The sequence below is a fragment of the Ambystoma mexicanum genome, chromosome 7q (assembly GCF_040938575.1).
Source record: "Ambystoma mexicanum isolate Mex_15411 chromosome 7q, UKY_AmexF1_1, whole genome shotgun sequence".
Taxonomy (NCBI): Eukaryota; Metazoa; Chordata; class Amphibia; order Caudata; family Ambystomatidae; genus Ambystoma; species Ambystoma mexicanum.
Window position 1 is genome coordinate 463794704 of NC_090941.1, and position 25367 is coordinate 463820070.

A 25367-nucleotide genomic window follows, 5' to 3' on the forward strand; every position below is an offset into this window, starting at 1 on the left:
GGGTGGGGGTGGTGGGAGACATGGGTGGGGGCCTGGTGGAGGCTGCCCCTGCACTGCTGGGGGGTGGGGGTGGTGGGAGACATGAGTGGGGGCCTGGTGGAGGCTGCCCCTGGTGACTGGGGGGGTGGGGGTGGTGGGAGACATGAGTGGGGGCCTGGTGGAGGGTGCCCCTGGTGGCGGGGGGGTGGGGGTGATAGGGGACATGAGTGGGTGCCTGGTGGAGGCTGCCCCTGCACTGCTGGGGGGTGGGGGTGGTGGGAGACATGGGTGGGGGCCTGGTGGAGGCTGCCCCTGCACTGCTGGGGGGTGGGGGTGGTGGGAGACATGAGTGGGGGCCTGGTGGAGGCTGCCCCTGGTGACTGGGGGGGTGGGGGTGGTGGGAGACATGAGTGGGGGCCTGGTGGAGGGTGCCCCTGGATGGTGGGGGGTGGGGGTGGTGGGAGACATGAGCAGGTGTGCAGGGTAGTCCCCTGTTTTGTGGGCTGCCTGCAGGGGCCGTGGAGGGTGTACAGGGAACACCTGTGAGGACCCACCCAGCCTAATCGCGTGTGTAACTTCCCACGCACCCCTGTAATACACGTACCAAGCCAAATCGCGTGTGATAATTCCCGCGCACCCCTGAAATACACGCGCCCAGGCTATTCGCGTGTGGAAATTCCCGCGCACCCCTGAAATACACGTACCCTGCTGTAATCGCGTGTGGGACTTCCCGCGCACCCCTGAAATACACGCGCCCAGGCTATTCGCGTGTGGAACTTCCCGCGCACCCCTGAAATACACGCGCCCAGGCTATTCGCGTGTGGAACTTCCCGCGCACCCCTGAAATACACGCGCCTAGGCTATTCGCGTGTGGAACTTCCCGCGCACCCCTGAAATACACGCGCCCAGGCTATTCGCGTGTGGAACTTCCCGCGCACCCCTGAAATACACCTACCCTGATGGAATCGCGTGTGGAACTTCCCGCGCACCCCTGAAATACACACGCCCAGGCTATTCGCGTGTGGAACTTCCCGCGCACCCCTGAAATACACCTACCCTGATGGAATCGCGTGTGGAACTTCCCGCGCACCCCTGAAATACACGCGCCCAGTATATTCGCGTGTGGAACTTCCCGCGCACCCCTGAAATACACGCACCCAGTATATTCGCGTGTGGAACTTCCCGCGCACCCCTGAAATACACGTAGCCGCTCCCCCAGGCCCGATCGCGTGAAAAACTTCACGCGAACCCCTGTAATACACGTAGCCCGCTCCCCCAGGCCCGATCGCGTGAGAAACTTCACGCGAACCCCTGTAATACACATAGCCCGCTCCCCCAGGCCCGATCGCGTGTAAAACTTCACGCGAACCCCTGTAATACACGTAGCCCGCTCCCCCAGGCCCGATCGCGTGAAAAACTTCACGCGAACCCCTGTAATACACGTAGCCCGCTCCCCCAGGCCCGATCGCGTGAAAAACTTCACGCGAACCCCTGAAATACACGTAGCCCGCTCCCCCAGGCCCGATCGCGTGAAGTTGTACCCTGCTGAAATCGCGTGTGAGACTTCCCGCGCACCCCGGTATACACGCACACGTATTTTTTGTCAGCGGGTGTCCGTGTTTGTGGGTACCCCTTTGCACGTCATTTGTCCTGGAGGGCCACAGTATAGGACATTCATCATGGCAGTATATAGGTGCTATTTGTTGGCGCACCTTTTGGCGCACATTTCTTACAGCCGCAGAGACGCTACCGCCTGCTTTCTTGTGGCGGTCGTGTTTGTGCCTGTGCGCTGGTTTGAGCGTGCGCTTTTTTGCCCTATTCTATTCCATGAATACGTGTTGTAGGCGAGCGTGTGGGCGTTCCGCGCACTTGTGCCCTGTACTTCCCCCGTGACGCCCACGTTTTTGCAAGTTGTTCCCCATTCCGAGTGTTACGCCCGTGTTCCGCCTACTTTTGTTACGTGCGCCGCGCTATGTGCGAATTTCGCTGTGGCCTGTGCGATTTTCGCTGTGACCTGGCGCACGCTGTTAGATGGCCTGTGCGCCAACGTGCGCAGCGCACTTTTTTATCGCACATCCGCTGGTTTTCTCGCGCACGGCCTTCCATGAATCGATGTGCGCTGCTTTTCGTGCGATTTTCGCACTTGCACTGCGATTTTCGCTATTCCACTGCGATTCGCACATTTTTGCCCACTTGCGCCGCGCTAATTATTCCATGAATCGGCCTGTTAGTATTTTTAATCGTTTATTGAACTATCTTATGAGTCTAATTTAGAACTCTTATCTTTTGTACTTTTTTCTGTTTTATGTGAATGAATTTCTCTGTAATCAAAGAATCAATTATAAAAGTAAATATTTCATTTTGGAGATAGAGGTAAAAGAGGATATGGGTAGGTTGAAAAGAGTGAATTTTGCAAAATTGGGGACTTTTTAAGAGAGTAAAATAAAAGGTGGTACACCAAGAAGTAAGCTCTTGCAGAAATCCAGTTTGCTGAGCAAAAGAGTGGAGATAAGGGTTTTAGTTGAGTGGTGCATGAGATGAGGGTGGTTATTTTTCAGGTTTAGTTGGTGGAGTATTGCCATGGTAGCAGTGGCCATGGTGAACTGGAAGAGTTTCATGTCTCTGTCATGGCCCATCGGCAAAGCCCTGGGGATAAGAAGGTTATGGAAGAAAGAGATAGTAGAAGGGACAGTGCTGTCATACGTGGAGACAGGGAAAAAGATGACTTCCATCTTTGAAGAATAAAGAATAAGGCAGCATAGGGCTAGCCATTGAAGCATGGTGTTTAGGCAGTTTGTTATGTTTTCAAGATTGCAGGTGGGAAGGAAGGGTGGGAGAAGAAGATATATGTAACATCAGCAAACAGTGTATAAAGACAAATAAGGAAATTAGTTTGCCTAGGGAGGATATGTATTGGGTGAACAGGATTGCGCCTAGTACTGATTGTTGAAGAAAGCCCATGGAGCGGAGTGCTATGGAGAAGGTGTTTGAATTCCATGAGATGCAGAATGATTGGTCAGAGAGAAATGAGGACACTGAGCCAAAGCTAGTGTCCTTGAAATGATGGCGGGACGGATGCATCACAGTCTCAAGGACAGCAGAAAGATCTATAAGAATGATAATAGAAGAGAGGTGTTAATGTTAATGTTAATGTTAATGTTAAAGGACATTTGTACTGCGCACTATCACCACCGGAGTGGTCCCCTGGCGCTCTGGCGGGTCTGAAAGAGGAAGGGAAGGTGAGTTAGTGGGAGGAAGCTGGAAAAGTGCAAGAAAGCAGTGATGTGCTGTTGGCGGCCTCAGCCCGGTGGGTCCGTTGGCTGGGCCTGGAGTGCTTGCGGCCGGTAGTTGTCGTGTACTGTTGTGCTAGTCTATATGTGTATTTTTTTTGTTTTGTTGTTGCAGTGTAGTGAAGTTTGTGCGGATTGTTGTGCTGTAGGTTTGTGGTTTTTTTGGTTAGGAGTTTGAGAGGTGTATGCAGAGGGGGGAATTGTTAGTGGAATTGGTTAGTTGGCTTCTCTATCCTGAAATGGCGTGTTAGGCTAGCATAATCTCTTCAGATCGGACGGAGCAACCTGCGCCTCTGTCCTGACTGGGCCCGTCCGGCATTCAATGTCCTTTTCAGATCTCACCCCTACCTCCACCTGCCTCCCTCACAGCCCCACCTCTCCTTCCTATCCACTTCAATGGCCAGTGCATCTGCCAGTGTCCACAACTCAATTAGTGTGGTGATCGGGAGTATCCTGATAATTCCACAATACTGTGGTACCTATTAGCAACTAAGGGGCGGGTGAGGATGTTGGATGGGATTGGCTGGGGTTGTTAGCTCTGTCTCTATGGGTGTCACCTGTGTTCCGTTCTACCTGACATCACCCGTCCAGGTGCCGTGGGTGCTTCTCAGTCGGTTCTGGGAGTTTGTCAGTGTCCTTTTCGGTTTAGTCATTCTATTTTTCCTTTCTGTTGTTTCGGTTTCCAGTTTTTAGTCTGTGGTGTTGAAGAGCCAGGTTTTTAGCAATGTTCTGAATGTTTGGTGATCTTTGGTGTTTCTTATTTCTTTTGGGATGTTTCTTTTGGGGTGTGAGTGGTGGACAGTGGTAAGAGAATTGGCAATGAGTGTGAGAGCAGCCTTGGTGCAGTTTCTGAAGTGGAATCCAGATTGCAGGGGGTCTGCAAGTGTGTATACCTCAGGATAGATCATTATGTGTTTGAAGGCAGCCTTCCTGAGGATTTTAGGGTGGTAGGGAAGGAGAGGATGGGTCTGTAGAATTAGGGATTGTTTGGGTCAGCATTTTGTTTCTTTGGGAGAGGTATGACTGTGGGTATGTTGTAGCAGGTGGAAAAGATGCCAGTTGAGAACAAGTCGTTGAATAGTACTGAAAAGTGATGAGCGGTGGTGATAGGTGTCTATTCCTTAACATTTTGAGTTCAAAAGGGTTCAATTGGAAAGCATGATTTGTGTGTAGAGAGATGTGTATAAGGTCAGTTGGAGGATTTTATAGAGAGGAGAGGGTGGGGAAGATGTGAGATGGGGAGAAAGATATAAGGAACTATAAAGATAGAGAAGAGGACAGGGGTATTTTGGTGATTTTACGGTAGAAGCAGGAGGCAAAATCATCCGATGAGAGAGATTGCAACCACTGTTACTATTAAGGTAAACCTTTACATTAAGGATTGCAGCAACATGTCAACCTCCTGTTAAACGTTTTATGTTTGGGGACAGTCTACTTTCATGCGACATTCATGTTTTAACTTTCATCAGTGTTCAATAATGAGCTGTTAATGGACACCAAAGGGGCTCAACCAGATGGTAACAGCTTGATGCACGAGGTGATAGGCACAAGCGAAGCAAAGGCCTTCAGAAAGGCCCTATGCCTGTCACAGGCTTGGCCATTTTGACGTGGCAGTCGCTAAATCCATTACTACCATGGCATCATATTATTGGCATTAAGGATTGGTGCATGCCACACGTGCCATTTCCCCACAAAATGCACAACCAACAATCAAGGTGGCCAGCAGGCACAATGACTGGGAGCTACGGGACAAGTTCCTTTTCAATGGCCCATGTGCCTCTGGGAGATGGTAGCAGCACATTTGGTGTCAGGTGGCATGTACAGAGTTTTCATTTTTTCACCTTAAAAAACATGAGGTGGTGGGACGAGTAGTCCACCACAGGAGTGGGGTGCGTACACTGGAGTAGCAGCTTGTTCAGGAAATTGGGATTTATCGACAGATTCAAACCGCACTCCGTCCAACCTGATTGGCTGAATCCTGTGCACCCAGTGTAACATGAAACTTCTTGATTCGCAGAAAAGCAAGTTACGCTGTGTCGTAAATGGAAGCCAGTTTGCAGCAGTAGCAATATTGTGTCAATTAATGGTTGCCTAGTACATAATCTGTATGTGAATTGCTCTTGCTACTAATTACATTGTGTACAGAATCAGCAATCAACATGTGAAATATAGGAAATTAATACCATAAAGTTGCTAAAAGAAAACAAATATTAAAATTACAGACAACAGAAAATTATTTCAGTAGTTATACACTGCTTCAGGAGCTCATTCACTCATTACAAGCTCCAGTGATTGGATTGCGTTTAGGAACGTAAATAACGTGAGCGAGACTGGGTGACGGTGTGGGAGACGGAATGTCCCCAGCCTTCAGATTCAATGGATATCATTTTGATTCGCAAGCCACACTTTTAACCTAATGAGGGCTTAAAAACAAAACTGATCATTTGAGCTGATGAGGTTGCCACAGTGAACGTGTGTTTAACAGGAAGAACACTTTTCACTGATGCACACATCCGCAATAACGTGCATCGCTAGTTTCCACATTTTATTTAGACTTGAATTCAGTTGATATATATAATAATACCCCCCTGGCAGTCTTGTTCTTTTCTTTGCTCGTCTATATAGTTTTGCAGGTGTACATAACTGCATTCCAATTGTATGACATCCCCTGACAGGTTTCTGTCAGTCCCACAAGATTATAGCCTTCCAGAAAGTAACATCTTCTAGCTTATTTCCCTTCAGGTTTCTGTCAGCCCCATAAGATTGCAGTTTTCCACCTGCAATAAAACTTTCATTTATTACTGCTGACTTCTTCTGCTTCTAGCCTTCTGCTGCAAACGCTTAGAGAGCAGCCTGATGGATATATTGCATGCATCTTCTTCTGCTTAACTTTGGTCTGTCTGTAGCTTCCTTAATATGTGTTCTATTTGCTTCAATTTTACTGTTCTCGTCTTCCTACTAGATTCATGGACTCTGCTGTGGTCATGATCGTTGTGGGGTAATGTCAAATTAATGCGTGAAATACATGCATATACATTTTACCTATGCATTTTACGTTACTCCATGTTTTATGGCGTTGATGGGGTCTGGAACGGAATATCCAATTCTGCCTCCACATCCACTGCACAACACAAATGTGACAGCACTTACCCCGGCATTCCATTTCGATGCTGGTGTACATGCAATGCATTCCTATGGAAACAGCCTGCTTCCAGCAGAAAGCAGGCAGATTCCATAGCAATTCATTGTAAACCCGCCTTTAAGGTGTGAATGGAAGTCTGCTTTTGCTCCTTTTGCACTATTCTGACAGAATGTTATGCTTCCCTTCTCCACTTTGCAGTGCAAATAATGAAAATTGTCTGAAGGAGACCTTTTTGCACCTAGGTGCAAACATAACAGGTCCCCTATAAGTAAATTACGCATGCTTGGAGCGTGCTCTCCAGTGTCGGCAGGTTTTATTCCAGTTTTTGAAGTACAGCTCATGGAGCTCAAGTCTGCATAATTTAGCCAGAGAGGACGTATTACATTTGCACTTAGCTGCAAACAGGTCCCCTCCCTAACTGCAAAATGGAGGCATAACATGCTGTCGGAATAGTCTCTACGCCACCCATTTGTACTCTGCAGTGCAAATTGAGTAAATAATGCTTGCTATTTAAACATGGCAGGCAGCATTTACAATGGATTCCTATGGAATCTTCCTGCTTTTTGCTTGTGTAAAAAGCAGACGGATTCCATAGGAATCCAAAGCATTTACATCAGCATGAAAATGGAATGGTGGCATCAATGCTGTCACATTTGTAGGGGGAATGGGAAAAGGAGAAACGCAGATTACGTTCAGTGCCGCCTTTTCACCATACAAATGCATGAAAATGTGGAGTAACCCAAAAATGTATTTGTAAAATGTTTATGCATAAGCTTTCTGTTACTCCACAACGAACATGACCCAAAATGCCTTTTACATAAATGGTTTTCGTCAATCACAAACACCCTTCTTCGCATGCTTGTTATATGCAAAGATGTGCAACATCTACAGAGAAGTCACCTCCCACCACAAGATAAGGGCGGTAAATCTTTGTCACACTGAGGGTCTGATTCTTAAGTTGGTGGAGTGAGTGTGCTAAAGAGCACGAATCACTGTGCCAAATCAGGACGCCCAGCCTTCACCACTATACTCAAGTGGGCCTGGGCGTCCTCGTTGTGCATGACAGTGCACCGTGGGCATTGAACCTGTTTATCGGCACAAAAGGCGCAATGCAGAAATCTCAGCAGGACTTTTGCAAAATAACGACGCATTCATTATTTTACATAACTGCTGCCCAGAACTTTCGTTAAATAACAGCATATTCCTTATTTATCAAAATTGCTGCTGAGAACACAGTGGCACCCGTTTGCATAGCACATTGTTTTAATGTCATTTATTTATATTTATTTACATTTTTGTATGTACTGTCCCACCCATCCCAACCCCCCAAACACTATAATTGGCCACCAATCTGCACTGCAACCGGCTTCCAGTGGCACACCTCCACAATACCGGTACCAAAATGGTACCGTATATGTGTGCCACTTTAGCACACATTTAAAAATAGAGGAGTCCCACAAGAATACCTGTCTTAAGTAGCAAGTAACAAATGTGACGGTTGGTAGGTTGGTTTGCCACCGATCCTAGCAACAGCCATATATATTCCAAAAGTGGCGCATTTATACCGACTTCAGAAGGATGCGCTACCTTTCAGAATAGGTCTTAAGTACCTTTTAACGACCTTTTCGGTACTTAACACCCACTTGAGAATCGGGCCTGAATCATTTTAACACAAAGCCATGCTTCTTCCTTTGCGCTCGAGCTCAGAATCAGGTCGTGGCAGTGCAATGAAAACACAAATACATCTTTTGCACACGGTTACCTTCCTATTTCTTTATGAAGTGTTGTAATGAATTTTTATTAAGAAAGTATTTTTAAAAACTGCGCGCAAACTGACAACTTTTTACCAAATATTACACATACCGGTTTGTAGAAAGGGGGATCGGATAAAAATAGTATTTGCTTTCACTAAATACTGCATGTGTGCATGTACCATGCAGAGTAGGGATGAGTAACGCTTCTATAAAAGAGTAGAGGACACTCAAAACGGTTGACTGCTTACTGCTGCTTTACCGCTATTTTGTGAAGTTACAACCATACAACCAGGGTCGAACTGGACCATAAAATTGTCTTGGGCACCAATTGAAGAGTGGCCCACAGTTGCAAATGGCTATTCATTCCTTTGGATACTGTTTGAATAGTAAACAAGGAAGAGTTTTGTGATAAAATATGATTCAAATTGTGCATTATAAAGAATATTTATTCACCAACACTGGTAAATAAATACAAGAATAAAAGCCTTATAGTGAAGTAACTCATCAAACTGGCCGACGTTGGCCAAATAATTTACCCACTTTGACAAAAAAAACTGGTCCACCCCAGTATTTTGCATTCTTGGTTCGGCTCTGGGCCTATTACCCCAAAGGCATTTCCGAGCCGAGTTACAACACTCTATAATGTAGCATATTTATTAGCACAAAATAAGTGGAGGAAAAGGCTCAACAAACGAGAACAATACTGCAAAATTCATACAACAAGCAGTGTGGTTGCTGGTGTCTGTAGCAATGCTGAATAACAAGGATAGTGCAGCTGTGAAGGTGGTGGACAACACAAATGTGTGCTTGTCTACTGACACACCTCCTGCAGAGTTTGCGACCACTACTTTTGGCTCCTGTTCCAGCCATTTTGCTAACTGGCTGCTCCTATTGAAAAGATATAAACCTTTAAAATATCCAGCCTTGATAGTGTTACATTTGCTAATTAGCATTTCCTTAATCATTTTAGAAAAGCAAAAAACGAAACAAAAAAGTAAGCCTTGAAATGGCGCTACCAGGCATGACACACATCAGCTACTTTATTGGAATGGACATGTAATGACAAAATGTGGTATTTTAAAAATAAATATCTAACATTAAAAAAATGATTTAATTTGCTAATAAAAATAAAAATCTGTACAGTAGCCATTTAATGTTTTCTGGGACAACAGTAATTGGAGTGGTTACTTTGTGTTCTGGGGTGGCTATGGCGGCCCTTCAATTGTGGATTCTTCTGCTCCCTTTAAAAGGTTTGAGTTTAGACATGGTTCAAGACTTCCAGGCCTGCTTTAGAAAAGTTTGCGTTAGTCTACCAGTCTGTTTTCAAGGAAAGCAACACTACGTCCGAGAGGCTGTCGAGCATTTCAGTCAGAGTCTTTAGAGCTGTTGAATGGGTGGTTGCGAATTGTCCACTTCATCCCAGAGCTCTCTAACTTCTATGAAATGAATCCCTCATCAACTGTGGTGCCCCCAAATCCTACACCCCACCTGGGCCCACCGCACCTGCCTTCCTGTGGAGGTAGCACACACCCCTTGTGAGGAATTTGACCATTCGCACAGTGGGCGTGCTCTCGCCTGGGCTTTTTTGAAATGTTTAATGAAGTTGAATGATGGTAAATCAAACTCTGGAAAATGTGTGAGGCTAATCCGCACACATTTTCCTATGCTCACTGAACGACATGCACATAGACCGGTGTACTCTGGGTGGACACAACCTACAGGCGCCGTCTCCCCTGTCATATTTCGTTGGAATATAACAGCCAAGAGTACATAAAGGCATCTCAGAAAGGGGGAAGGCACAACCTTCCTCCGGCTATGGCCAGCCTAATTAACTTACAAAGTCTCCATGGATCCGCCCTTTCCTTTGTTAGCTGCTGGTGGCAGCCTCACATGCTAATCAAAGTTGATTCAAACAGGCTCACGGGAGGCCTGGTCGCAGGACTAACCAAGGACAGTAAAACCCCAACAACCTTTCATTTGCACTGTGTCAACCTGAAGCTAGCTCCTGCCATTAGCATCAATGGACAGTGAAATGTCATGTCTGGGAATGTGTGGATTACAGTAGTCATCCCCACAGGGAAACCCCATTCAGAAGGTAGAAGTATGTGAAGTGACTGAGACAGAGCGTGGTCCCGCTGCAGCTTCAAGGGAGAACTTCTGCTTTATTCAGGAAAAACAGAGAGCTCCATTAGAGAGATTATTTGATCCACAACAGACAGGAGGATGGGTGGGACTTAGTTTTACATGTTTTCCCCTTTTACCTTTTCTGTTGAAAAGCACTCTGGTTATGACCTCATGCATAGAGGAGATTGTTGGTAGGGACCCAGGATTGGTTCATTAAGATAGGTTTAGCTTACACCAATCACTGGGGCCCATTTGGCTTTAAATGAGGACCAAGCCCCTCTTTTGGGCAGATCACATGAAGGCTTTGCAAGGAGTAACAAGAATAACTCATTTGGACTGAAGGTACAGTCTTCGTTATAGCTTCCCCCAGTAAAGGAAGGCCAGGATTTCCAAAGAGGGAAGCAAGTTCCCTCCCCTGAACATCTCACAGGGAAGAGAGGAGATACTGGGCCTCATTACGAGTTTGGTGGTCTGGGTCTGGCAAAAGGGGACTTTGGACATTCTGACCTTGGTGTGCCCGGTAATTCCCATTCGCGGGACCCGGTCCCGGTACGTCCCCATTCCCATTTGAGCCCCCATAGGGCTCAATGGGAATGGGGAGGATGGTAGCAGCGGTACCGTTAATAATGGTACTGCTGCTACCATCCTGGTCTTCTCACGGGTGCCGCTGTGCACGCCTGGTCTGACCAGGTGTCCAGAGCGGCACCCGCGAGCAAACTTGGAATGTTGCGGCAAGGTAACAACGGCGCCGGTATCACTACTTGTGCCGTTGTTGCCTTACCGCAACACTCCTAATGAGGCCCACTGAGTCAAGAGGACCCTCTAGCAGTTCCAGAACCGGTACCCAGCCAGCACACAGTGTGCACTGCTAGGCTCTGCAACCAAGCTTCCTAGGTGCCAGAAAGTCTCTGAACCAAGCCAAGGACAAGGAAGTTGCCTGCAAAACTCTCATCTGCTTTGGGCTGTCTGCCTTAAAGAACGACCAAGCCCAGGGAAGAAGCTAGGAGGAGTGAATCAACAAGCACCTACCGACATCCACCTTAAAGGACATTTTTGAGACAGTCGAGCCCCTCAAGCTGCAACCGACTAGACCGCTGACTGTTGTCATGCCGCAGACACTAACGTGGTCCGAGAGGCTTCTACCGGTCCTTCATTCCCACCGACTAGCACTGAGACAATGATTTGAGAACCTGAGCCGCTGTGTAGGCCAGCATTCAGCCGTTCGTCCAGCCTTGCTCGCAGAACTGCCTGCCGCCTTATACCCGCAGCTGTCTCCCATCTTGAACTCTGTTGCAGAAGCTGCAAAGCACCCTGAAACTAACTCTACACTGTAGAGCACCAAGAACGTCTACAAGAACAAGGTACATTGTGGCTGTACCCCCCTGTTCCTTCTCCGAAGGCCCCTAGTATATTTTACGACCCATTGCTCCCTTTATGATGAAACCAGTTATCATTGAACTATTGTGATTAATTACTTTACCGACTACCCTCCTGTCAGTATCCAGAGTGCAAACCTTTCCTTCTTGAAACTGTCTTCTGCATTGCTTACAGAAGGGGTTGTATTTTGTAGTGTGCTAGAACTTTCTGTATTTTTAAACAAACTTGACTGGACATTCCCTTTTCTTTTTGGGTAATAATTGTATTTTCACGGTGTTGCAACTAACCAATGATCCACGACCTTGTGGAGATAAGCCTGCTGTTCCGTCCACTTTACTAAAATTGGACAAGGAGGTTTATGATTTGCTTGTGTTTCCAATCTGGTCAGTTCCCTAAAGGTGTGGGGACGGTTTAGAAACCGATATTCGTCCCTGGACCACTGTTGCTCCGGAAGTTGATTTGTCACACCCCTATGCATCTGACGCGGCAAGGGTTGTAGAGGGCCTTATCGTAGCACATTTGTGGTTCCCAACACAACCTGCTGCACAATTGTGGCTGTGTCCGTAATGCAGACTGCGGAACGACAGGGGCAATTAATCAGTTAGTGCTTAGTTCATCACCAGTATGCCAGGCAGTGCTTCATGATATTTAGTTATATGGGGCCTCATTACGACCCTGGCGGTAAGGGGTTTACGCCAGCGTTAGCTGCGCCGACCCCTTACCGCCAATTACGAAGGTCCCCTAGCGCCATGGTGCTTTTAACACCTGCTTTTAGCAGGTGTTAAAATCCATGGCGCTAAGGGACCATGGAGTTAATTACGCCACCGTAATTTACGGTGGCGTAATTAACGCCTTCCCCACTCCCATTATGCCCTATGGGGCAAAAATGGGAATGGGGAAGGGTAAATGGGGATTGGGGACTTACCGCCCCGCCAAGGTCGGAATGGGGCGGTAAGTCCGCCAACCACCATGGCGTAAACGTAGTTTACGCCATGGTGGTAAAGTCACGGCCCAGGCGGTAACTTACCGCCTGGGTCGTAATGAGGCCCATGGTCTCCATAACAGGCGTCAGAAAAATCATACAGTTAGTATACACAAAAGAACTTATCTAAGAGATACTGTCGGAGCTGGAAATGGAGACAGACGAAAAACAAATGCGACGTGGGTATGGTATGTTCTTATAGGGCAAATGATAGTGACCTAGAAACAATACAGAAAGAAAAGGGAATAAGGCAGTGACTGCTTCTCATTTATTTGAAAAGGGTAGTGGGTAGACTCTGTCTCATGAAGTTGGCTGGTCATGTAAGCACCATGACAAGGAAGTCAGATTCAGTGTAATGAAGATTTCTGATAATGCGTCTGGCCATTAACCTTGGATCCCTTTGAATGGACCTAAGGCACTGCCTAAGAGCTCAATCTAAAAAAAGTCCAAACGTGGGAGCGTTTTCCTGCACATACAAAAAGTCAGAACCAACATCTGATGATGTCATTGCATGGTTATTTTACCAAAATGCAATGCGCTGTTTTTCGTCATGTCAGCCCAAGAAATAGGTGTATATGTTAACAGAAATGTACTGCTCGAGTTGTGTGATGTTGAGTTGTCCAAATCAAAGGCAGGGTTTCTTACAACATACGAAAGAAAGTAATGAAGTATTTAAAACTACATTCCACGTGTTTGTGGCAGTAAGTCATGCAGGTTATTTTTACTCGTATGAGAAATGAATGCAGATAGTGTCCATTTTTTGAAACGTGTTTCATTATTTTGTGGTTCAGTAAGAAAGCCCCGCCGAGAGCCCCGCATAACACTTTTAAAATTGGTGAGACTAAACAGTTGCAGTCACGCTGGAGCCCCGCAGAACTGAAAGTTGTGGACACATCCGCCTCGGTGGAAATTGATCTATTTCTGATGTGCGTCATGAGTACGGAAGATGACACAGTGTGCTCGTGGTGTGGGAGCCGTGAGGGTGGATTGAGGAGGGAAAAAACAGAACATATCTGAAGCCAGTCACAAACTAGAGCTTCCATTGTTTGCTTTTAGAGGGCTCTGCTCACTTCCCACTGCAAAGCCCTGAGGAGAATGCTGACAGATGGAGGCTTTATGAATAGTAATTTGGGGATTGGTAAAGTGGGGACACAGTCTATTTGCACTTGAGCATAGTTTATTTGCACTTCAGCCTAGAAGCATAAAAAAAGACATGGTTTATTGTCAGTGCCACGTACAGATGCACGTTTTGTAACCCGCTATAAAAGGAGACCACTGTGTCCTGAAATCCCATTGACACATACATTAACTGCTGTGCCAGAAAGCATTCTCCCTCTATTCACATCAAAAGTTGCTCTGCTTCGCAGGTATGATATGATATGATATTTTACTTGTGTCGCGCTCGTACACAGGTGTTTCAGAGCGCGACTAGGCGAGGGAGGGGAACAGGGGAGAACACAACACAACAACGATCTTACTAGGCCCAGTGACATTGAGAACTCGCAAGTGCATAGGAAGGGAAAAGGGGAAAAAGTGCATGGAAGGGGGAGAGTGGAAAGTGCGGAGCAGAGGAGAGCAGATAAATAATAATAAATAAAAATAAATAGGTCATTGAGGCAATAAACAGTGGTAGTGCAGCCAGCAAGTGGCAAGTGTTGTGTTTAAAGCAGCAGACTGGGTAAATCTGATAATTGAAGAAAAAGAAGACAAATGGGGTGGGGGACCAGTGCAAGTGGTGGCCAGGAGGCAGTGCAGGAGGGTGGCAGGGTGAGCAGGTACCTGGGCCCAGGGGACAGAGGGTGGAAAGGTGCACAGTGCCGAGAGAGAGCAGATCAGCAGGGGAGAGGGGGAGCGAAGGCAGAAGCAAAGAGGAAGGTCTTGAGGTGCTTCTGGAACCAGAGATGGTTCTCCTCAAGTTTTAGAGTGGCTGGGAGGCTGTTCCAGAGGGAGGCCCCAGCCGAAGATAGAGATGTACCCCAGCTCGTTTCTTTGAAAAACGATTGACCCAGAGGGAGTTAGAGGTAGAGGAGCAAAGAGCTGGAGAGGGGAGGTATTTGCAGAGGGATAGCGGAAGGTACTTTGGACCCAGGCCCCAGAAAGCCTTGTGGACAATGCAGAGGGTTTTGAATTTAATCCTTGCATCCACTGGGAACCAATGGAGAGATTTCAGAGCTGGAGAGATACGATCCCAGGGCTTGAGGCCAAGGACAAGTCTTACAGTCATATTCTGGATAAGTTGCAGAGGGCGGGAGTAGAGGCTGGTAGATTTAGAAAGAGGCTGTTACAATAGTCCAGCCTAGAGAGAACCAGAGCTTGGGAGACAGTGAGCTTCTGAGGGAAGGAGGAGAAAGGCCGAGTACCTCTGAGGAGGTGCAGTAGGAAGTTTTTAGAGACCTCCGAGATATGGGCGGAGAAGGAAAGTGTGGAGTCAAAGATGATCCCAAGGTTCTTAGCCTCGCAGTTAGGGGTAGGAGGAGGGCCAAGGGAGGCCGGCCAGAGAGTGAGGGAAAAGGATGGAGATGGTGTGCCGATGAGGAGGCTCTCAGTCTTGCTGGCATTCAGACAAGGATCATTGGCGGCACACCAATCTTGAATGGCAGTTAGGCAGTCAGAGATGAGAGAGGTAGAGGAGGTGGCCGAGGGCAGCCAGAAAATGAGTTGAGTGTCATCAGCGTAGCACTGGAAATTTGATCAGAAATGGCAATGCAGTGGGCGCCATAGTTGCCAGGTATTGAAGAACCACGGTGAGAGGTTAGACCCCTGGGGAACCCCACAGGTAGAGAGAAAGATAGATGATAGGAAGGACCCCAGTTGGACCTGGGAGGGATGATCAGAGAGGAAAGAGGTCAGCCAGGCCAGAGCCTGAACAGTGATACCCAGGTTATCACAGAGACTGTTGAGCAGGATGGTGTGGTTTACCGTGTCGAAGGCAGAAGAGAGATCAAGAAGGATGAGGACAGAGGGAATGTTTGAGTACAGGTTTGAGAACAGATCTTCACGGATATTCAGGAGAGCAGTTTCCATCCTTCTGGCCGCTCTGAAACCGGACTGGTAGTCATGGAGACAGCCAACAGAATCTGAATGAAGGTTAAGCTGAGAGATGGCCAGCTTTTCCAGGAGTTTGCCCAGAAAGGGGGTAATGGAAATTGGGTGATATTTAGCCGGACAGGAATGATCAGCTGTGGGTTTCTTGAGAGGAGGGTACACAAGGGAGTACTTCAGAGGGGAGAGGAAGGATCCTGAGGCAAAGGAGTGGTTGCAAAAATTGACAATGTGGAGAGCACATTCGTTGTTGTGACGTGGGTTTGGTTTGTGATTTTTCTTATTGGTGTTTGTATTGTAAAGAGATTATTTTGGTAAAACTTTATAAGGTAAGGCACAGGTAAGGCAAAGGTAAGGCAGAGAGCCCCTCCTCAGAAGGGGAGGGAAGGTGGTAACATTATAAATGATATTATTTAAAGTAAAGGAGGAATACGGAAATAAAAGTATTGGTCCTGTGTAAACAGTGGGCCTGGAACAAGTAGTGGTTATTATTTTAGCTTGTTATTTTAGTTTATTGTATTCATGTTTTATTGGATAATGAACAGGCCCTGGGAAGGGCATTAATTGTGTGTTTCGTGGTGTGGTGTACCATTAGATGGCTGTATTGTTAAACAGTAATTATATAGTGCCTCCTTATTATTTATATTAGCCTAAGCCTATTCGCGCTACACGAAAAACCGCGTTGCAAAGTTTCGATTTTTGGATTAACTTTGCACCATTTTGATTTCCATTCTTGTGTTCTACATTCTAAAATGGTGGACTATGTTTTTGACTTGCAGCCAAGCCTTCCTACCTTTGAGTTCTGTTAATGTTTAAGCTGTCCGAGAGCCGACTGTTTAAACTGAGCAAAGAGACCTTGCACTTCATATGAACTGTTGTCTGCGCTCACAAGCCTCATCCTTGTATAAACGTTGGGACAATGAAGAACAAACCTCAAATGTATACCTTGGCTGAACTACATTTGAAAGGAATGTGGAACAAGGCTTACCGCGGGATTCGAGAATATACATCGCTATTGTGTCTTCATGGAAATACAAACCTATGTAATCCTTTGCATAATATTGTATAATCTGTATGTGAACTAGGCATGAACTCTAGACCACAAATTATTAATGTGAAGAGAGGCTGGACAATCTTGTAGGAAAAGTATAAAAATGCCAGTGTTTCGATGTCAAGGACCTCACTCTCCTCGCTGTGTCGGCTGGTACACACTGCAAGGTGTTGGGGCCAGATGGCTATCTGTGTTGCTTTGTAAACTGTACAGTAATAAAAGATCTGTGAATCTTTTATCCCGTGATTGGTGTATTTCTTTTGTGGTACTCAGCCTCAATATTTATTTGTTCTTTCAGTATGAAGTAGTGTGTGTGCATGGGGAGAGGGACAGAAAAGTGTGGGGGTTGATTTTCCTTTTTTGATACAAGCAGCAGCAGCGTGCACAGCATGTTAGTAGGACTTTACAGGGATAGTAAGATATAGACAGCACCAGCATGGGAGAAGAAACAACAATAGAGTATATGTACAAGGCCCTGCCACTGTATCGTGACAGGGTGGAGAAATACCCTAAGCAGTGGATCGTGGAGCAGGAGGAAAGGAGATGCCCTGCCCATGCCCAGAGCAGGGCTTCCACATTAATAGCATCCTGGAACACATGTCCACAGTTTTAGTAGCTAGGGGGAAACATCTACAGAAGAAAAAAAATAGTTTTTGACCTCTGGTGAATGAGGACACAGAGGACCAAGGGGAGGGAGCAGGGGCACAGTTACAGAAAGATGGAAGGTGCAGATGGGGAGAAGGAGAATGTGGGGCGCGGGGGATTACATCTCTTGACACCGTGTCCTGCAGACAAGTACACAAATCCAACCTTTGTGCCCACTGTGATAGGGACCACTTCAGCATCAGCAACACCACAGGCTACCACACCCCCAACCCCATATGCTCCCTGTTCTGAAGTATCGGCATCCGTGGGTGTCAGGTCGATTGAGTTCGGAGAAAGGTTGGCAGAATTGCAAGCAGAGCTGAACAGGATACAATCAAACTCAAGACAAGAGAGGGATGTAAGGGTGTCAGAAAAGGGATCAGGAGAATGCAAACCAGGGGCCTTCTTGGTCAGGATGGATAATGAAGGAATAAGAAGTGTATGTGTCGAGAAGGAGGTAAGAAAGGGTGAGTGGATTCTCTTGGGACAGCGGAATATTGTGGTGGATAACGATGAGAGGGAGGATGACAATGGCATGTTTGATGATGGACAGGATGAAGAAGACTGAAGGGGTGAAGAGGTGACTGAGAGTACCCCTCAGGTAGAAGGCTTGTGGGTAGGGGGAAGGTTGAGGAATAGGACCAGCGGGATGGCTTTAGTAAAGAGAAGTGGTGCTATAAAGGAGGGTGTGAAAAGTGGGGGAAAGATGCAGATGACACTTGAACATAAGGGGACAGGGAGGCCACAGTATGTGTCTGGCCCCAGATGGATAAAAGCAACTTGATTAAGGCTCTCCCACAGTTCACAGCAGGGGGCAGTAAGTGGATACATGAGTTTGAAAATTAAACAGCAGGGGTGCCCCTGGCAGTGGGTGATATCAAGAGCTTGATGGTTGCTATAATTGGGGACCAGGCCGGGCCTATTTGAGTAAAAACTGGGTATCCAGGAATTACCCTGGGGGACGATGCACATGATGGAGCGTCTTTCAATGGAATTACAGCACAGGTGTGGGATAAGATATGAAGGACTTTCCCAGATTCCCCCTGATTTACAGTGCCTGATGCACTGTAAATCAGGGGGGTGATGATGAGGAACCAGCTAAATGTATTCTTAAATTACAAGAGATGTGCAGAGCTAAAACGGGAAGCCCATGGGATGGTATAATACAATGTTTCTATTTTATTGTAAAGAGGGGCTTGCCAAAGGAAGTGCAGAAGGTGTTAGATAAGATTGTGGGTATCGAAGCAAAGGGATGGCCATTGCAATAGTGCACCATTGTAAAATAATCAAGGAGCGGGACAGGGAAACAGCCTAAAGGGAAGGCATCAAACGGTGGGAGTGAAAATTGGAAGAAATTAAATTGGCAAACATTTTCCAGGCACCAGTGTCGATGCCAGTACAGGTGGTGAGGACAGAGAGCACCCAAAAGGTCACAAGTGACACCATTGCTACGCTCTGAGCTGAAGGAGGACAAGGACATTGGGGTGGGGGCAAGAGTATCCCAGCCCACAGTGGCAGCAAGGAGGATCGCAGCAAGGAAGCAGGCATTTCTGAGGAGCAAGAGGATGGGATTTGGATCCAGAGTGGGTGGGTTTGGACAATCACCATGTTGGAATTGTTTGAGGTGGGGGCATTTTGCAAGGGTATGCAGGAGCAGGTCTGCAATGGGTTATAATTAAAGGTCACAGCAGCAGGGCCAAGGGCCCCAAGGTCCAGGGTATCTGCAACAGGGTCAAAGGTATCAGAATCAAACATATAACCAGCAGCCTCAAGCTTCTGATATACAGGTACGGTATCCATCACACCAACAGCAGGAAGGTGTGGCCTTGGTCAATAGGGTAACAAGCAAGACCACTGCTGCCTTTGGAGGAGCAACAGTGATGGGGTAACCCCTTCTTGTTCCCTGGAACTAATACATATCCAGGTTAGGATAGCCCACAGAGATCACTTGCATGTCCGATCTTCTCAACGACCATCCACCCTGAAGAGGTTGCCTATAACACTGAAGCCAGGTAAGGTGCTACCCAGGATAAACCAATATCCATTATCAAGGGAGGCAGAGGAGGGTATTAGAAATACATACAGGCTCTACTGGACGATGGTATCATCCTGCCATCTACGTCTCTGTATAACAGAGCGATACACCCAGTCAAGAAATCGGTGAAGTACAAAAAGAATTTCCAGTTGTTCCTAATCCTGCAACAATTCTTTGCAGAATCCCCAAAGAAGCCACATACTTCACTGTAGTGGACTTGTAGAATGCGTTCTTCTTGATTCCACTCCACCCTGAGTCGAGGTTCCTCACAGCATTTCCAAGGGCCAGATGCGCTTCGAACATAGTGGGTTACCTAGGGGATGCTGTGAGAGCCAGAGCATCTTTAACAGAATACTGCACGCTGATTTAGGGAACATTCTGGAACCCAGCATGATTATCCAGTACATGGACAATCTGCTAGTGTGTAGTGACAGTGATTAGCACTGCCAAAGGGATTCCATCACACTCCTACAATTGCTGGCATATAAGGAGTACAAGAACGACAAGGCTAAGTTGCAATACTACCAATAGGAGGTGCTCTATCTGGGACAGTTCATATCAGCAAATGGTAAAAGAATACTACCAGATAGGGCAGCATCAGTATGTGCCACCCCCAGACCCTCCTCAGTTAAAGAAATGCAGATGTTTTTGGGGATGTTCAACTAATGTAGGGCATGGATCTTAGATTACGTGGCATACACAGAACACAAGACCACTTCTGCAGGCCCTTAAGGAAGGCACACAAAAAAAGGATCATAATTTACAGTGGACTGCAGATATGATCAAAAATGTTGATTACCTAAAAGAAGTCATTAGTTTAGCACCCACACTGGCCAACCCAGACTACACAAAGGAATTTTACTAATTCTCACATTCAGATGGCCAGCTCATGACTGCCGTGTTGGCACAGAAGAGCACTATGGGCCATAAGCCATTGGCCGATTACAATGGCACACTGGATTCAGTGATGCAAGGGAAGTTTGCGTGCGATCAAGCTTTAGCAGCTGCTACATTTGTAATAGAAACATGTCTACTATTGTAATGGGGTGCTCAGTTACATTGTATGCAGAATACTCTCTATTTGCGATCCTGGAAAGGTCAAAATCCACCGTGACTATGCAGAGATCTTTGGCATACGAGATTATTATTCCAAAGCCTCACATTTATGTGATTAGATGCAAAACAGTGAATCCTGCCACCTTCCCAACAGATATGCACACTGCCAAGGATCTAACAGTCCATGACTGCACCACATACGAAGGGGAGGAGGAAGACATCCCCAAGGCAAAAGATTGCCCATTGACAGAGGGTGAGGTACTATTCATTGATGGGTCATCCACAATTGACCAGGAGGATGGACAGAGACATACAGGGGCAGCAGTGGTACGACTTGAGGAAGGGCAGTACGAGACAGTGGTTATGAAAAGATTGCCTATGCATTAATCTGCACAGGTGGCGCAACCCATGGCACTCATTGGAGCATTGAGAGCATCCCAATGGTGCCATGTCACAATATATTTAGACTCAGTGTAAGTCACAACAACTGTGCACGTCAGTCTATCCCGCTGGAAGAGGAAGGAGTTTGAGACAGTAGATTGGTCTCTGGTGCAGCATGCAGCACTGCTAAAAACACTAATATAAGCATTAGGCCAGCCATCTGTTGTGGCGATCATCAAGTGCGGCGCCCACATTAGAGGGACAGATGAAATAACGATGGAGAATGCAGCCACTGATGCGGCAGCCAAAATGGCAGTGTATCTGCCAAATAAAATGCCTGATGAGTACATTGTGATCACTCAACCAGCAAGCAAACATCCAATACCTTACACAGCATTGCCTATCTCCCAGATAATAGAGTTGGGGGGAAGGCAACAGAAAGGGAAAAGGAATTATGGCTATGAAGGGAATGCAAACAATCCCCAACAGATCTATTATGGAGACAAGAGAGCTCTGGGAAGAAACTAATGCCCTGGGAGCTGCTAGCAAGAGCATTTGTACGGTTACACTATCCATCCCACAGTTCGAAGCAGCACATCGCAGCAGATATACAGGAGGACTGTCAAGGTTTCGGTATAGGGATGACACTATGGACGTTACGAGACAGCATTGCCCTACTCTACTGAAGTTCAGACACACATAGGGCAGCCGCTGTGTTAGGTGATGAGTTCAAAGAGTATTTAACCACACTAACGATGGCAATTAAATGTATCCCCAACAGATTGCACCTCCCAGAATTGAGACAGCAGACACACCGGACCTAGGAACCGCAATGGTGACTGCTTCTGAGTGCATGACAACACAACCGCTGCTGCCTGGTGACTTTGTGTAAATTTCCAATTTTGTGTGTAGATGGAAAAACACTTGGTTCCACAGGCCCTACGAGATGATGTTTTGCACTCCTCTTGCAGTGAAGGTAAGGGGCTTGCAATATTGGGTCCATCTCTCCGAATTCCGCAGTGCACCTCACATCGGCACTTCAGTTATCCACCCCGTCGGCCTGTGAATGCACAGCAAAGTGTGCAGTGGCACACTCCTCTAAAATGCCAAATCTCAGCTGCTAGCTCCATATTTTTCTTTTTTCAGGAGCTCATTCCTTCTCTTTCTTTCTTTCTTTCTTTCTTTCTTTCTTTCTTTCTTTCTTTCTTTCTTTCTTTCTTTCACTTTTTCTCTCTCTATAAAGGTATGTCTTGTACTTCTCTCCTTTTCTTTGTTCTGTGTAGTCTGTTTCTATTTTCAGGAGAGAAGATTATAACATCATTGTAAATAACTGTTAGATAAGTAGGGATCCGAAGTGTAGATTCATAAATGACAATATATGGTCCCATCCCTATTACTGTGGAATAACCATTATTGTAGGTCTATGTATGATATTGATGGCATTGTTGGGGCTTTACTGAGGAGAGTATGTTATAGGGGGAGGTCCTATAAAAGGGGGAATGGGACTGTATACTTAAACAGGACGGTACATATAAATGTTAATAATATTAGTGGGTTTACATATATTAGTAGAAACATGAATGTTAACAAGAATAATGGAAATGCATATAGGAGTAGCAATAGTATTAGTGATGATTATAGCAGGAACAACACAACAGCGAGCGTGCATGCACAATTGGCAATGAGGTCAATAGTAAAGTCGAGGATTGTTTAATAATTCAAAACAATATGATGATATTTTCGATAGCACTGTAAAAGCTGGCACCCCAGAGAGCATGTATAGAATAATGAAAAGGGAAAATGGAGGATATACACCATTCTGAGTTTACAAACAGTTGGTATATTGACATGAGTGGTGTGGGAAGAGACGTTATGAATGGAAGCAGTTATCATGTGTTCACTCATTCCACATGTGTCAGGGATTCCCAAGTAGTGCGTACCACAAGCAGTCCCAATTATAGAGGCACAATGCCTAGTTCACCTTGCGCTATGCAGAATGAACGGAACGTTCCAGGTATACTGGTGCTGATCATGAGTTGGGCATTATCCCAGCTGGGATACCGCCCAACTTTTTTAGCGTTAGTGCTCACCTGTCTGGCGGTATTACTGCCGGGTCACGGGTTGGGCACTAACTGTAAGTCCCCATTCCCCATGAGGTCCATTGTACCCATGGTGAATTTTTGGCGCAATTACTGCACAGTAATACTGCTGGTGGTAATTCTTCTGAAAATTGGCATTTTCTCAGCGTGTTAACCCCCAGGTCTGAGCTGGGGATGAACACACCAGACTTGTGATAGGGCCAGCCCTTAAACGTGGCAGTAACACCGTTACCACCGCATTTAAGGGCTAACGCCCAACTCGTGATCAGGCCCACAGGGTGCAACTGCAAATGGTGAGTCCAGATCTTGTGAAGTGCAACGACAATCCAAAACACATCAAGTGTATGGAGGTACCCTATTTGATGGTGAAAGGTGTAAGTGATTTCAACCCGGCACTCCACCTAAGTCAATGCCTAACGTGTGATGCAAAGCTGGAAAGCTTAATTATTTATTTATGTCTATAAGTTCTTTTATTTCTGAATGATATACCGTTATATCACACCCCTCTGTTTGAATCCCTCCCGGTCACATTGAACCAGGAAGCAGGCTGTTTTGCAAAGTTAAAAGGATTTATTTTATGTATTTCATAATATATATATCACACTATTCAATATTTATACAATGATCACCAATGGGATGATGTCACAATAAATCTCTTTAATCACAATAATAATAATAATTATAGTAAAATAGTAATAATAAGGAAAATAATGCAGTATAGAATAATACTTTGTGTGGGTTCAATCAAAAATGCAATGTGATCACTCTTTCACTCTGCACACTACTCAATCCCCCCAATATGCAGTATAAAGAGATGGAAGGAGAGAAAACAGGTTTCCGGAATACACACTCAACAAATACAGTATCGATACCAATTTCCCCAGCAAACACAGTGAAAAACAGGAATGATTGCAACTTGTCAAAATGGTTTTGAATGTGGCTTTGAATGGAACTGTAAAAACACTGAAAATGGATTTAATTCACTAAAATGGATTCAATACTAGTGGGAGCCGCTTTGTATAGCTTCAGATGAACACTAGCAATGATTATTGAGTAACTAGCAGGTTGAAAACTGAATTCTGAGGTCGGATGCAATGTACAGCTGTTTCACACGTGATAGATTTGAGCAAAATGAAAAATGTGCGGCAAACCTTTCCGCGTGCGGTAAGCGCGATTGTGGAAAAACTATAAGGGATGTGGTTTTGGGTTTGTTGGAAAGCTGAGGATGTTAGCTTCAAGTGGACACTTAATTTTCGTTTCTAGCATACACAGTGAGGAGGTTATGAAGGTTTTTGTAGAGGTCATTTTTTTTTAGAAAGAGTCACAATTTGTAATGCAAGGTTGCGCTTTTTTTAAAATTACAAACAAGGTTTGAAGCCACCAGTCCAAATCAGCATTTTGACCAGGGACTTTTCCACCCAGCTGCAGTAGGCCGCTTAGATAGCAAAACCGGAAGTCTTTCCAGGCTTCATGCAGATGGTTGAAGAGAGAGTCAACCTAGCTGATGTCTGTGAGACTCTGGAGCAGAAGCAAAAATTGAAACAAGTTTTCTTGGATTTCCAAGATCTCTTTGCGGTGGACTCATATGACTGTGGTCGCACCGACATCCACACAACAACAATACCCACAAACCCTGGCATTACTCCAGTGTTTGTGAAGCAATATCACCAGCCTCTCGCATCAATGGAGTCCCTTACTGAAATAATTAAGAACCTTGAGTCCTGTGGGATAATCTGTCCAGTCCACAGCACCTTCAATAATCCGGTGCTGGGGATTTTGAAGCCAACCGACCAGTGGAGAATCTGGCTGACCTAAGGGAGCTAAAAAATAAAGAATAATTCTTCCAAAAGAACCTGAGTAATTTGTTCGCTCCATACTTCCCAATGGCCTCTTCCCTACATTGACGAAGGGCCGGCCCAGATCCAGGGGTCACAGGTATTCACTGCAATAGACCTGACCAAAGGGTACTGGACTGTACCTGTCAGTAGGGAGGACCAATACAAGCTGGCCTTTACCTTCGGGGGGCAGCAGTACACATGGACCCGGACTCCCTTTGGATGCATTAACCCTGGCAATGAATTTAACATTTTTCTACATAAGGCCATGCCCGACCTGGGTAAAAGGGGTAACCTGGCTTATGTAGATGATGTTCTCATCAAAAGCTCAACTGTGGAGGAACACGTAGCAGAGATCTGTTATGTTCTGACACAGTTGAGGGCTGCCGGAGCAAAACTTTCCTTTCAAAAGGCACAGTGGTGTAGAACCCATGTAAATTTCTTGGGGCATGAGATTACTCCTCAGGGTCTCTGTCCCCAGGAAAAGAAAGTGGAAGAACTTCAGAAATTGAAAGACCCCACAACTCTGCAGAAACTAAGGCGCCTCCTTAGACTGACTAATTACAGCAGAAAGT